The sequence below is a fragment of the Gallus gallus genome, chromosome W, assembly GCF_016699485.2.
Source record: "Gallus gallus isolate bGalGal1 chromosome W, bGalGal1.mat.broiler.GRCg7b, whole genome shotgun sequence".
Classification (NCBI taxonomy): Eukaryota; Metazoa; Chordata; class Aves; order Galliformes; family Phasianidae; genus Gallus; species Gallus gallus.
The window spans coordinates 6,887,324-6,902,744 of NC_052571.1; positions in this window are offsets into that span (position 1 = coordinate 6,887,324).

Sequence of the window (15,421 nt, forward strand, 5' to 3'; positions counted from 1 at the left end):
TCCTCTGTCCTCTCAGTTGGTGACTGGGATCCGCACAGAAGGAGGAGGGTGGCCATGCTGAATGAATAGCATTGTGAATGGTGTCGCACTCTGGGCTTTGAGTACTATGGTTTGGGACAAAGCCTTGAGAAAGGGGGAATGCTGACAGCAGATGGGAGCCGACTGACTAGAAGGGCCACAAATATTCTTGGGAGTAAGCTGGCTGGGCTGGTTAGCAGGACTTTAAACTAGATATGATGGGGGAAGGGGGTGTACTGGGTGACAGAGAAGCACGTAGGAACGCTGTCACCCTGGGAGGTGGGAAGGGAAAACCCCAGGCTTGTCCTGGAGGTATTAGGGAGGGCTCCTCCGAGAAGGCAACGAGGCCAATAGCTAAGCTGAAGTGCTTCTATACCAATGCGCGCAGCATGGCAAATAAACCGGGGGAGCTAGAAACAGTGGCGCAAATGGGAAAGTGTGACCTAATTGCTATCACGGAACCATGGTGGGATAAATCCCACAATCGGAATACCCTGATTGAGGACTGCAGGCTTTTCATAAGGGATAGACAGGGTAGGAGGGGTGGGGGAGTTGCCCTCTATGTTAGGATGTTTGTGACCTGGAAGAATGTGGGCCTGGCTAAAAGCAGAGCTAGGACCCTGTGCTTTAGGAGAGCAAACTACCGGCTGTTCAAGGAACTGATGAGTAGGATCCCCTGGCAAAGTGTCCTTAAGGGCATGGGCACAGAACAGAGCTGGCAGCTCTTTAAGGACACCCTTCTGAGAGTGCAATGGCGCTCCATCCCCCAGCAGAAGAAGTCGAGCAAGGAAGGCAGGTGACCGTCATGGCTGTGCAAGGACCTGCAGCTTAAACTGAGGGAAAAGGGGGAAATGTACAGAAGGTGGAAGCAGGGTTGTGTGTCCTGGGAGGAATACAGGGCTGTTGTCCGTGTGTGTAGAGATAGGATTAGGAAAGCCAAGGCACAGATGGAGCTGAACTTGGCGAGGGATGTGAAAATAACACGAAGGGGTTCTACATACATAGGCAGGAGGAGATGGGCCAAGGAGAGTGTTCCCCCTCTGATGAAAGGTAACGGTGAGCTGGCTTCCTCAGACACAGAAAAAGCTGAGGTACTCAGTGAGTGCTTTGCCTCAGTCTTCAGGGGTGGTCAGGCTTCCCGTGTCTGCCAGGACCACGAGCCTCTAGGTGAGGGTGTGGGTAGTAGTTTCTGTCCCACTGTAACGGTGGAACCAGTTTGAGTCCTGCTCATGAAACTGAATGTGTATAAGTCCATGGGGCCGGATGATATCCATCCCAGGGTCCTGAAAGAGATGGCTGATGTGGTTGCCGAGCCGTTCTCCATCATATTTGAAAATTCATGGCTGTCTGGTAAAGTCTCTGGTGACTGGAAAAAGGGAAACATTACTCCCATTTTTAAGAAAGGGAGAAAGGAGGATCCGGGGAACTACAGGCCAGTGAGCCTCACCGATGTGCCTGGGAAGATCATGGAGCAGATCCTCCTAGAAGCTATGTTAAGTCACATACAGGATAAAGAGGTGATTCGAGACAGCCAGCATGGCTTCACCAAGGGCAGATCTTGCCTGACCAATCTGGTGGCCTTCTATGATGGACTGACGGCTTTGGTGGACAGGGGAAGGGTGATGGATGTCATCTACCTGGACTCTGACAAAAGCCTTTGACATGGTCCCTCACCACATCCTTCTCTCTAAATTGGAGAGGTGTGGATTTGATGGATGGGCTGTTCAGTGGATTAGGAACTGGCTGGCTGGACACAGCCAAAGGGTTGTGATTAATGGTTCTGTGTCAGGATGGAGGCCGGTCACAAGCGGTGTCCCTCAGGGGTCGGTCTTGGGACCAGTGCTCTTCACCATCTTCATCAACGACATAGACAATGGCACTGAGTGCACCCTCAGCAAGTTTGCAGATGACACCAAGCTGAGCGGTGCAGTCGATACGTTGGAAGGAAGGGAAGCCATCTAGAAGGGACCTGGACAGGCTGGAGAAGTGGTCCCCTGAAAACCTAATGAGGTTCAATAAGGCCAAGTGCAGGGTGCTGTACTTGGGTCGGGGCAATCCCAGGTATTTATACAAACTGGGGGAAGATCTCCTTGAGAGCAGCCCTGCAGAGAAGGACTTGGGGGTCCTGGTGGACGAGAATCTGGACGTGAGCCATCAGTGTGCGCTTGCAGCCCGGAAGGCCATCTGTGTGGGTGGCCTGCAGGGAGAGGGAGGTGATTGTCCCCCAGCATAGGAAGGACGTGGAACTCTTAGAGTGGATCCAGAGGAGGGCCACTAAGATGATTGGAGGGCTGGAGCCCCTCTCTTATGCAGAAAGGTTGAGGGAACTGGGATTGTTTCGCTTGGGGAAGAGAAGGCTCCAGGGAAACCTCATTGCGGCCTTCCAGTACTTGAAGGGAGCATATAAACAGGAAGGGGAACGGCTGTTTATGAGGGTGGGTAGTGATAGGACAAGGGGCAGTGGTCTTAAACTGGGACGAGGGAGGGTTTAGGTTGGATATTAGGAGGAAGTTTTTCACCCAGAGGGTGGTGGCGCACTGGAACAAGATGCCCAGGGAGGTTGTGGATGCCCCATCCCTGGAGGCATTCAAGGCCAGGTTGGATGTGTCTCTGGGCAGCCTGGTCTAGTGGTTAGCGACCCTGCACGTAGCAGGGGGGTTGAAACTCGGTGTTCATCGTGGTCCTTTTCAACCCAGGCCATTCTATGATTCTATGATCTTAAACAAAACTTGAATCACATTCAGGAGACATAGGAATAGGAACATGCTGGTTTGAAAATCCCAAGGATATTCAGAATCCTCAAGAACTATTGTAACTAGCCTAGGGTAAAAAGGAAAAGTGAAAGAGAAAGGGAGGCTGGGAATGCAGTGGAAAATATCATAGAATCATAGAATGGCCTGGGTTGAAAAGGACCTCAAAGATAATCTAGTTTCAATGCCCCTGCTGTGGACGGGGTCGCCAACCACTAGAAATATCCCCCCTCGTCTCCCCTATAGCCTGAATCCTGGAGAAGACAAAACAAAGAGTATCATCACTAAGATATGGTTCCTGAAGCACAAAAATAACTGCAGTGCTGAGCACAAACACCAGATTAGTTTCCCAACCAGTAATTTTGTCCTGTCATAAACCAAAGTCACACAGCACAACAAAGTGACGACCTTAACCCAACTTGCAGACATGATAAACAACAGGGTTGAGATAAAAGCACATCTGACTGGAGCATGTTAAATCAGGATTGTTATAAACATTAAAGGAGTTTGATAATTGCTAGTCAACATTTTTTTTTTTTTCATAATTATAGAGCTCTTTCAGAGTCTTTTCTTGGAACAATATTATTTAGTACCTTGTTTGCTATATAGCAGTTCTTCCATGTGGAAAAAAATGGCACCTATTGACATTCATCAACACTTGCTGAACGTTGATGGACACCAAACAGTGGATGTTAGCACAGTGAGGCAGTAGGTGGTGTGTTTCAACAGTGGCAACAGCAATGTGAAAGACAAGCTAGGTTCTGGATAGCATAATGCAAAAGCATCAGCGCTTCTGCGTGAGGTTTGACCAATCCTGAAGAAAGTATGCAGAGGCAAGTTAATATTCATCAGTTTAATAGAGAGGTACTGTCATGGTTTTATGATTTTTGGTTATCAGTATTCCACATCATAACATCATGTTATTGGTGGTGGCTGGCCAGTAAGATGTCTGGGTCACCCCTTAGTACTGTACGGTGTCCATATATATAACAGCGGAAGACAATAAAGCATCCCATATCAAGATAAGCAAGGTAATTCACACAAAGCAAGGATACTTAGTTACAGCTACAGAGCAGTTTCTCACAAACCAGTTTCTTCTAGCTACATGCAGAAGCTAGAGGCAGTTTACTTAAGTTCCAAGCTTACACGAGCCCTTTCTCATGGGCTAGTCACCTGTTCAGGCCGTGATCTGTATTTTTCCCGTGCAGATGGCCATGTAGATTTTTATAAGCACGACATGCAGGCTCTTGTTCATTGCTGGTGAAAATGAGTATCTAACGGTTGTAACAATGCAGAAAAATAGTGTTTTGTAGCTGAGAATTTGCTCTATCAAGTAATGATATTGTGCTCTTTGTATTTGTTGTAGTCTCCATGAAGATAAGTAGGAGGCATGACTTTTGGAGTGACCCTTGTGTGTATATGTATGTGTATATATATATATAAAAGTGATGCACAATATGATTGCTCGCCACCCATCAACCAATGCACAGCCAGTCCCCAAGCACCGGCTGCCCCCCTGGACAGCTCCCCCTAGTTATTCAAGTTTTTTTCCACTTGATGTCATATGGTATGGAATATCCCTCTGGCCGCTTTAGGTTAGCTCTCCTGGTTCTGTCTTCTCCCAGCTCCTTGTTCCCTTTCAGCCCTGCTCACTGGCAGGACAGTACAAGAAGCTGAAAAACGGAAAGGTCCTTGTCTCAGTACAGCACTGCTCAGCAACAACTAAAACATCAGTGTGCTATCACCATTGCTTTTCTCCATTAAGAAAAAAATTAACTCTGCCCCAGCTGAAAACAGGACACCCTATTTACTATAACCTTTTGAGCCTGGCCTGTCAGCGAATTGTTCACCCACCTCATTATGTATTTGTCATTTGTATTTGTAGTTATTTCAGAAACCAGAGCTAGGAGTTGAATGTGTCTAAATTGTGATTAAAAGCTAATCTCTGTAAGCGTGATGGAGTAGAACACCACCACCAGATTGAAGAAGCCCAGTAACCTAATCAGAGCCAATGGAGCACCCTGGGTCAGCTATTCCCTGGGCCATCAAAGGACAATCAGCTCATGGTCTGGGTGTGAGATCTGCTGGGAGGAGTCAAGGAGAGAGGTCACCCTTGTATTGTCGTGCAGGCTTTGGGGCCTCTATAACCTTGAGGGAGTTGATGGTTCCTCCTAATTGGGTGTCATCTGTGAACTTACTTTGTATACATTCTAGTCCCGTATCCAAGTCATTGATGAAAACATTAAAGAGAAATTGCCCTAAAATTGAGCACCAGGGAACTCCACTTGTGACTGACCGCCAGCCTGATGTAAACCCATTTACTATAACCTTTTGTCAGCCAATTGTTCACCTACTGTATTATGTATTTGTCTATCTGTGTGCTGGACATTTTGTCCAGAAGGATACTGTGAGAGACAGTAGCAAAAGCTTTTCTGAACTCCAGAAAGATTGCATCTACTGGCTTCCCTGGTCAACTAGGTGGGTAATCTTGTCATAAAAGGAGATTAAGTTAGTTGAAAAGGACTTTCCTCTCGTGAACCCCGTGTTGACTGTGACCAACGACTGCATTTGTCTTTCAGGTGTTTTTCACTAACTCCCAGTATAATCTTACCAGGCACTGAAGTGAGACTGACAGGATCTTCTTTCTTGCCCTTCTTGAAAATTGAGACAATGTTTGCCATTCTCCAGTCAACCGGGACCTCTCCACATTCTGAAGATTGTTGAAAAATATTTGAGAGAGGTCTCGCGATGACATCAGCCAGCTCTTTGAGTACCCTGGGATGAATCCCTTCGGGTCCCATAGACCTATGTGCATCTGGCTGGAGCAGCAAATCCTGCACAAGTTGAGAGTTGGCTGGGAGCTTATTGTTCCTGCAGTCATGGTCCTCCAAGTCAGGGCTCTGGGGGGTTCAGGGCAGGTCATTGGTGTTGAAGACAGAGGCTAAGAAGGCATTAAACATATCTGCTTTGCCTATGTCTGCATTTGTGATGCAGCCATCCTCATCAAGTAGCAGACCAATTTTTTTTTTCCTCTAGTCCTCCTTTTGCTGTTAACAGCTATTTTAAAAAGACCCTTTTATTGTCCCCTACAGTACTGGCCTTTCTCTGTGCATCTGTGCAAGGTAAGTGGAAGTCCTGGCCATTCAGAGGACAACTTCTGGATAGATTGGGTGTTTAAGGCCAGTTATTGGAAGTGTGTTTGTCTGTGTGCATGCATGAGTAGGTCTCAGTACCTGCAGGTGCAGTGGGGGTTCAGGCCTTAGGAGTTCACGTGCCCAGGTACCAGGAAAGGGGGAGATGAGGGACATATTACTGGAAAGATTCATATTTTATGTATGTTTGTATTTTCCATTAACTGTTTTTCATCCTGATCATCTGAAGAGAAGAACAGGATCAGGCCTGTAAGGATTTGTTAATCCTTACTCTGTGTTAATGAAGAAAGAACTTTATTCCAGTTACAGGCTAGAAGGCTAGTTCTTGAACACTTAAATACTAACAGGAATGTTTCATTAGCAGAGCTTCCTTTAACCATCACGTTACTTCAGCTACAACTGAAGAGTTTTAGCCTATACTGTTTTTCTGATCTTGAGGTACCATTCTGTATCTGCAGCTAAATCTTTGATGTCCTCATTGAAAATTTCTTAGCTTGTAAGTTTTTCTACTTGAGTACCTCAAATGCAGGTTTCGTGTCTATTTTAAGTAGGTTTTGTAGTGAGTAGTGTGTAACCTTTTCTTCTTTTGGTATTTCTGAAATTTATACAAGTATCCCAAAATATTGCTAAATGTGTAATGCTTCATACTGTTTGAGACAGAGAACGAGAAACAACTGAATGTATTTCGGTTTAACAGTATGATTCCCCTTGATCATGTATTCATCATAATAGATCTGACATTGCAAGCGATAGTGGTGGATTGTATTAGTACTAGATTTTTTTTCTGTTAAACTGTGATAATAGAATTTGTAGTTCGGAAATGATCATTAAGACATCTGCAGTTTTGAGACCTTACTGATCTTTGTCTACTAATCCACATGCAGTCAATATCATGGCTTTCTTTCAATAACGTTGCTTCTGTAATGTTTTCTGGATCTTCACTGAAGTATGAAAAGCTTGTTTAAATTGATGCTGAAAGAGTGCTTAAACAAAATTGTGTTGCTACTTTCGTGAAGACCCTTAATTTACTACTGCAAGTGAAGGATGTTTTTGTGGGCCTTGACAGTTGAAAAGATGATGATGCTTCCTCTGCCCTTATCTAAATTAACAATAGACAACTGAAACAACAGAGAAAATCACAAAATCTTTAGAAGTTGTGGACCTTTTTCCTGAAACAGACAATGTTACTGATTTGCAGTGCAGAGACTGAACCTACCAAAAAGAATCTCAGAATGTCTTGGCTTGGAAGGGACCTCAAAGATCATCTAGTTCCAACCCCCCTGCCATGGACAGAGTTGCTACCCGCTAGACCAGGCTGCCCAGGCCCCCATCCAACTTGGCCTTGAACATCTCCAGAGATGGAGCATAGGCAACTTCTCTGGGCAACCAGTTCCAGTGCCTCACCACCTGCTGAGTAAAACATTTCTGCCTAACATCCACCTTATATCTCCACTCTTTTAGTTTAAAGCTCTTGTCCTATCACTATCAGACTGTGCAAAAAGTCAGTCTCCCTCCTGTTTATAGGCTCCCTTCAAGTACTGGAAGACCGCAATGAGATCTCCCTGGAGCCTTCTCTTCTCGAAGCTAACCAAGCCCAGCTCCCTCAACCTTTCTTCATAGGAGAGGTGCTCCAGCCCTCCGATCATCTTCGTGGTTCTCCTCTGAACCTGTTCCAACAACTCTGCATCTTTCTTGTGCTGGGGTCCCCAGGCCTGGACGCAGTACTCCAGGTGGGGCCTTACAAGGTGTCCTGGTTTTATCAGTATTTCATATCATGACATCATGTGGAAGGCTATCGGGTGCAGAGGCAAAGTGCATTGCAGAGCTGTACTTCCTGGTCCTGTGTTCTCTAGCAGTTTCATGTGAGTTCCGACTCTCCAAGAAAACTACTATTCCCAAGAACCTCCACTGTTCCCTACGTGATCTCCGATTCCAGGTGAAGGGGATAAGGGCCTTCCTGGTTCCGGCAGTGCAACAAGCAGCATGGTCATAGCCTTCCTCTCTCTCCCATTTGAGTTATTAATTGTAACTCTTTCTTGTTATTATCTTCCATTCTGTTACCATTTTTATTAAATTTGTTATCTCTCCTTATCTTAATTGGGTCATTTTTCATTCCTTCTCCCTGAAAAGGGGAGAAAGGGACCCACATTCCCTGTTGCGCTTGAAACCACGACAGATAGTGAAACCCAATCTGGGACAATGATCTGATTTAGATAAGAGATCTGCTGATGCTGTATTAGAACTTTTATTACAGTTTTTGGCATTGTGCCAATTTACTATTTTCCAGCTAAAAAACAAAAAAAAAAAGATGATTCTGTTTTTCTGTTTAAAACAGCTCCTCAAGGGGCTACACGCAATTATACTCCAGGTTATGGTTCTTAAAACCTATTGGTTCACAATGTTTTTTGGGTTTGCATGGATGTTCGAAAAGTTAAGCTCACTAATAAGTGGATGCAGTGGGGTATAGTTCGAGCATGACAGATGACATTCCAGAGAGTGGTAGTAGTCCTATGAGGTAGAAAATATTGAATGTCATTTTCTCTCCCCATGCTCTCTCCCCATTTTTGGACTGCCTGGACAATAACAACATCATCAGGTTCCCTGAATGTGATTGGCATTATTTTTAACACCTTACTCAGCCTTTATATCTACCGTACCCGGAGGGAACCTGAACCTTCTCCAAGGCAAGAAAACACAAAGAACACTGAATGGCAGGGGGCGTGGGAGAATTTGAGAGAGTATTTAAAGGAGTGGGGACCTCCAGTGCCATGGAACTTTACTTCTGAACACCTGCAGAACCCTGAAAGTTTAGGCAGGTACTTAAGGGAGGAAAGATGCAGTACCAGCAGATCTAGGGAGACACAAATTATTTGGGGTTTGGTGAATGCCTACCAAGTCCTGTTTAACACTATGCAATGGGAGAGTGAGGAAGAGGGAGAGGATATTCCTAGAACTGCAACTACTCAGTTAGAAAGAGAACCCGTATCGCTGTCAGTTGCTCCCGTAGAAGGAAAGAAATGGCAGTGAATGTCATCTTGCTTAGAATGGACAGAAGAAGAAAGGGAGGAGAAAGAAGATGCAGGGGAGGGGCCATCGACTAGACTGCTGGTAAAGAGATCTGCTAAAAGTAAATCGATGGAGGATGAGGAGGAAAGCACTATGCTTCGGCCTCTCACTGAGAGCGAGATCGTGAGATCCGAGATTTGCGGAAGGATTATAGTCGATGTGGAGATGAAAGGCTTATCACTTGGTTACTCTGTTGTTGGGACACTGACACTAGTGGTGTGTGTCTGGATAGCAACAAAGCCCAACACATGGGAGATCTCACCAGAAATCAAGCTATTGATAATGCAATTAGCTGAAGACCTACTCAGGAGTTCATCCTCTGGAAACAAATCTTTACAGCTGTGAAGGAGAGATATCCCTATAAAGAGGTTACGGTACCCAAGATAAACACCTGGACTAATATGGAAGCAGGTATTCAGTACTTAAGAGAACTGGCTATAGTGGAGATGCTGTACGATGACGATTTTGATCCTAATGATCCATGTGACTTTCATGACCCCAGTGCCGTGCGGTCTTCACCAATTATGTGGGCAAAATTCACACAAGCTGTACCACTAATGTTTGCCAGTACACTAGCAGCAAAGAAATGAAAAGAGAGTGAACAACCTCAGATGGGTGATCTGAGTTCTGGTCTTCAAGATGATCAAGACAATATGGCAAATATGGCCTCTAACTTACAGGGCATTATGGCGGCTATGCAAAGCTCGTCTGAGGATGTCCTAGAATTAAAAAATGCATCTAACTCCCCACAGGTACCAGCCAATGTTTCTCTTGTTAATATTAGATGCCCTCCTACTCAAGCAAGAAATAGTAGTGGACTCACAGCTCGTAATACCTTATGGTTTTGCCTACGTGATCATGTTGAGGATATGGGGAGGTGGGATAGAAAACCTACCTCAAAGTACGGGACCGGGTAAAAGAGTTATAAAAAAAGTCAACTACAAATTAGGGTTCTCTTGTGGGAAGGGTCGCTCCCGTGGCTACTGATAATTAGAGGGGCTCTGCCTCCAGTGACTGGGGGGGCAAAGGACAACCAAGTGTACTGGACCGTGTGGATTCAATGGCCTGGCACATCAGAACCACAGAAATATGGGGCTCTGGTGGACACTGGTGTGCAGTGCACCCTGATGCCATCGAGTTATAAAGGAACAGAATCTATCTCCATTTCTGGGGTGACAGGGGGTTCTGAAGAACTGACTGTGTTGGAGGCTGAGGTGAGCCTGGGGCTCCATGTATCCTTGGTATAGACTGTCTTAGGAGAGGATATTTCAAGGACCCAAAGGGATATCAATGGGCCTTTGGAATAGCTGCTATAGAGACAGAGAACCCTAAGCAGCTGTCTGCCATGCCTGGCCTTTCAGAGGACCCTTTCATTGTGGGGCTCTTACAAGTAGAACAGCAAGTGCCAGTTGCTACTGCAGTAATGTACAGGTGGCAATATCGCAATAACCAGGACTCACTGCTCCCCATCCATAAGTTAATCATAGAATCATAGAATCACAAGGTTGGAAAGGACCTGCAAGATCATCTAGTCCAACCGTCCTCCCATTACCATTGCTACCACAAGCTACTAAACCGTATCTCGTAGCTCCTCATCCAGACGCCTCTTGAACACTGCCAGGGATGGCGACTTCACCACCTCCCTGGGCAGGCCATTCCAGTGCCTGACCACTCTCTGAGAGAAAAAGTTTTTCCTTATGTCTAACCTAAACCTCCTCTGGTACAACTTGTGGCCATTTCCTTGGGTCCTGTTTGTTGCCTGGGAGAAGAGGCCAAACCCCTCCTCATCACAACCTCCCTTCAGGAATGAGGTCTCCCCTGAGCCTCCTCTTCTCCAAACAATCCCAGCTCCCTCAGCCACTCCTCATAAGACTTGTGCTCCAGACCCCTCACCAGTTTCATTGCCCTTCTCTGGACACGTTCCAGGGCCTCACTGTCTTTCTTGTAGTGAGGAGCCCAAAACTGAACACAGTACTCGAGGTGTGGCCTCACCAGTGCTGAGTACAGGGGGAAATCTGTCAACTAGAGAGCCAAGGAGTGATCAGTAAGACACGCTCACCTTTTAACAGTCCCCTATGGCCAGTGCAAAAAGCCAATGGGGAGTGGAGGCTGACAGTGGACTATTGTGGCTTGAATGAAGCTACACCACCATTGAGTACTGCTGTACCTGACATCACAGACTCACGGAATTGCAGGGGTTGGAAGAGACTTCAAGAGATCAGCAAGTCCAACTCTCCTGCTAAAGCAGGTACCCTACAATAGGTCACACAGGTAGATAGTTGGTTCAGATAGAGTTAACTTCCTCCCTAGTAACTGGTGTGGTGCTGTGTTGTGGATTTAGGAGGAAAATAATGTTTACAACAGACTGAAGTTTTAGTTGCTGTTGAACAGCACTTATGCTGGATTTCTTGTCTTCTTGTACAGCCCTGATAGTGAAGCGACTGAGTGTGCACAATCAGCTGGGCAGGGACACAAAACAGATAGCTGACCCAAAATGAACAAAGGAAAATTCCATAATATATCACAGAATTACAGAATCTCAGAATTGCAGAGGTTGGAAGGGACCTCAAGAGATCATCGAGCCCAACACCCCTGCTTAAGCAGGAACCCTACAATAGGTCACACAGGTAGGCATCCAGATGAGTCTTGAATATCTCCATAGAAGGAGACTCCACAACCTCTCTCGGCAACCTGTTCCAGTGCTCCGTCACCCTTACCGTAAACAAGTTCTTCCACGTGTTAGTACAGAACTTCGTACGTTCAAGTTTTAGGCCATTACTCCTTGTTCTATCTTAATGCACCACCGAAAAGAGCCTGGCTTCACCCATTTGCCTCCCACCTCCCTTTAGAAATTAATAAACAGTTATCAGATCCCCTCTCAGTCTTCTTTTCTCAAGGCTGAACAGACCCAGATTTCTCAGCCGTTCCACATATGGCAGATGCTCCAGGCCCTTAATCATCTTTGTGGCCCTCCGCTAGACTCCTTCTAGGAGATCCCTGTCTTTTTTGAACTGGGGAGCTCAGAACTAGTTGCAGTAGTCTAAATGTGGCCTCACCAGGGCAGAGTAGAGGGGGAGGATCTCCTCCCTTAACCTGTTAGCCACGCTCTTTTTAAGGCACTCCAGGATACCATTGGCCTTCTTGGCCACAAGGGCACAACCTGTTGTCCACCAGAACACCCTGGTCCTTCTCTGCAGAGCTCCTCTATAGCAGGTCATCCCCTTACCTGTACTGATACATGCAGTTGTTCCTTCCCAGGTGCAAGACTCTACATTTGCTCTTGTTAAACCTCATCTGGTTCCTTCCCGCCCAACTCTCCAGTCTGTCCAGGTCTTGTTGAATGGTAGTACAGACTTCCAGTGTGTCAGCCACTCCTCCCAGCTTTGTATCATCAGCAAACTCGCTGAGGATGGGCTCTATCCTTTCATTCAGGTCTTTGAAGATGTTGAACAAGACCGGACCCAGCACTGACCCCTGAGGAATACTGCTAGTTACAGGCCTCCAACCAGACTCTTTGCCACTGATGACAACCCTCTGAGTTCTGCCAGTCATCCAGTTCTCAATACACCTCACCATCTACTCATCTATCCCGCATTTTCTAGGTTTCTTAACATGGATGTTGTGGGAGACAGTGTCAAATGCCTTGCTGAAATCAAGGTACATAACATCCACTGCTCTCCCCCCATCTACCCAACCAGTGATGACATCATAGAAGGCTATCAGGTTGGTCAAGTATGATTTACCCTTGGTGAATCCATGTTGACTACTCCTGATAACTTTCTTCTCTTCCAGTTGCTTGTAAAGGGTATCCAGTGCGAGTTGTTCCATCACCTTTCCAGGGACGTGGGTGAGGCTGACTGGCCTTTAGTTTCCCAGGTCCTCCTTCTTGCCCTTTTTGAAGACTGGAGTGACATTGGATATCCTCCAGTCTTCAGGTACCTCTCCTGTTTGCCAAGACCTTTCAAAGAGCAGTAACAAGCTTTTGAACAAATGAATCAGGAAATAGCCTGTGCAGTAGACCTGGGACCAGTCTGAACAGGATCAGATGTACAGAACTTGCTCTACACTGCAGCCTGGGATAAAGGCCCCACCTTGAGCCTTTGACAAAGAGCATCGGGGAAGATCTGAGGTCTACCCCTTGGATTTTGGAGCCAAGGATACAGGAGATCAGGAGAGTGCACCTCTGCAACTGAAAAGGAGATATTGCCAGCATACGAAGGGATTCAAGCTGCATCAGAGGTGACTGGTAATGATGTGCAGTTTCTTTTAGCGCCTTGAGTACTAGTGCTAAATTGGATGTTTAAAGGGGAAGTCCTCTCCACACACCACGTTACTGACGCTGCTTGGAGCAAGGGAGTTGCATTTATTACACAGCAGGCTTGAATGGGAAATCCCAGTTGTCCAGGACTCGTGGAAATTATCATGGACTGTTCTGAAGGCAAAAATTTTGGACTAACACCAGAGTAGGAGGTAACATGCTGATGAGGTCCATGAATTACCACAGAATGAGAAGAAGTGTACCTTATTCACTGATGGGTCCTGCTGCATTGTGGGAAGCTGTTGAAGGTGGAAAGCTGCTGTGTGAAGCTCCATATAGCAAGTAGCAGAGGCGGATGAAGGAAAAGGTGAATTGAGCCAATTTGCATAGGTAAAGGCTGTCCACCTGGCACTAGATGTCGCTGAATGAGAAAGGTGGACAATACTTTACCATTATACTGATTCGTGGATGGTGGCAAATCCTTTTGGACGTGGTAACAACAGTGGAAGCGGAACAACTGGCAATGCAGAGGTAAACCTATTTGCATTCACCGAATTGTGGAATGACATTGCTAGCCAGGTAGAGAATATGGCCATAAAGGTGCATCATGTGGATGCTCATGTACCCAAGAGACAGGCCACTGAAGAACATAAAAACAATCAGCAGGTAGATCAGACTGCTAGAACTGAAGTGGCTCAGATAGACTTGAACTGGCAACATAAAGGTGAGTTATTTCTAGCTCGTTGGGCCCATGACACCTTGGGCCATCAAGGAAGAGATGCAACCTATAAAATGGGCTAGAGACTGAGGGGTGGACTTGACCATGGATGCTGTTCTGCACATTATTCATGAATATGAAACATGCTGTAGTTAAACAAGCCGAGAGAATGAAACCTCTCTGGCATGAAGGGTGATGGCATAAGTATAAATATGGAGAGGCTTGACAGGTTGATTATATCACTTTACCACGAACTCTCAGTGGCAAGCATTATATGCTTGCCGTGACAGAAGCAACCACTGGGTGGCTTGAAACATATCCCATGCCCCATGCTACTGCCTGTAACACTATATTAGGCCTTGAAAAACAGGTCTTAAGGTGACATGGTACCCCAGACAGAATTGAATCTGTTAACAACCCATTCTAAAAACACCCTCATAAACACATGGGCTAAAAATCATGGCATTGAATGGGTATATCATATCCCTTATCATGAACCAGCTTCGGGGAAAATTGAATGATATAATGGAATGTTGTAAAGCATGCTGAAAGCAGTGGGTGGTGGAACATTCAAACACTGGGATAAATGTCTAGCAGAAGCCACTTGGTTAGTCAATACACAAGGATTTGCAAATCAAGATGGCCCTTCCCAATCCAGCCTCGTATGTAGCGTAGGAGGGGATAAGGTCCCTGTAGTACATGTAAAGAACATACTGGGGAAAACAGTGTGCGTTATCCTGGATTCAGACAAGAGCAAGCCTATTCATGGGGTTTCTTTTGCTCAGGGATCTGGATTTACTTGGTGGATAATGCACAAAAATGGGAATATTCAGTGTATACCTCAGGGTAACTTAATGCTGGGAGAAAACGGTCTGTAGTTATATATATATGTAATGTTAATTATTGCTGTTATGATTTGTATATGTGCATATTTTGTGTTGTACAATTTAACCTTATCTTGCTGACAAGGAGGCTGGTACCTATGTGTTTCTTGCCACAAAAGAATGCTCCTGTGAAATTTAAGCACTAAGCAGAACCTTTGCTGCAAAAGAGTGCTCTTGTGGAATTTAAGCTATAAGCAGAACCCAGACCCCCTTTCTATTCTATCAGAGTAAGCAGAATTGAAACCATCCAAGCAGAATCGCAGAATCAAACCCCCTTTCATCAAGCAGAATCAAGTCGAATCAAGTCCCCCCCCTTTTCTCAATCCCCCCCTTTTCTCCCACCTAGCAAATTCTTTTGCTAGATCATTCCATTTCGAAAGAGCGGTGAGATCAGGAGCTCAGGTGGGTCTAGGGTTTGAACATATAGGGGTAAATAAGCTAGCTTTGAAAACCAGGTAAGGAGAACGACATCTCCACATTTCATGGTCAGCTGTGCAAACATAAAGAAAGGAACAATACAAAATAAATGACTGTGACTGGTTTCAATGCACTGTAGAGAGGTCAGACCGAGGAAG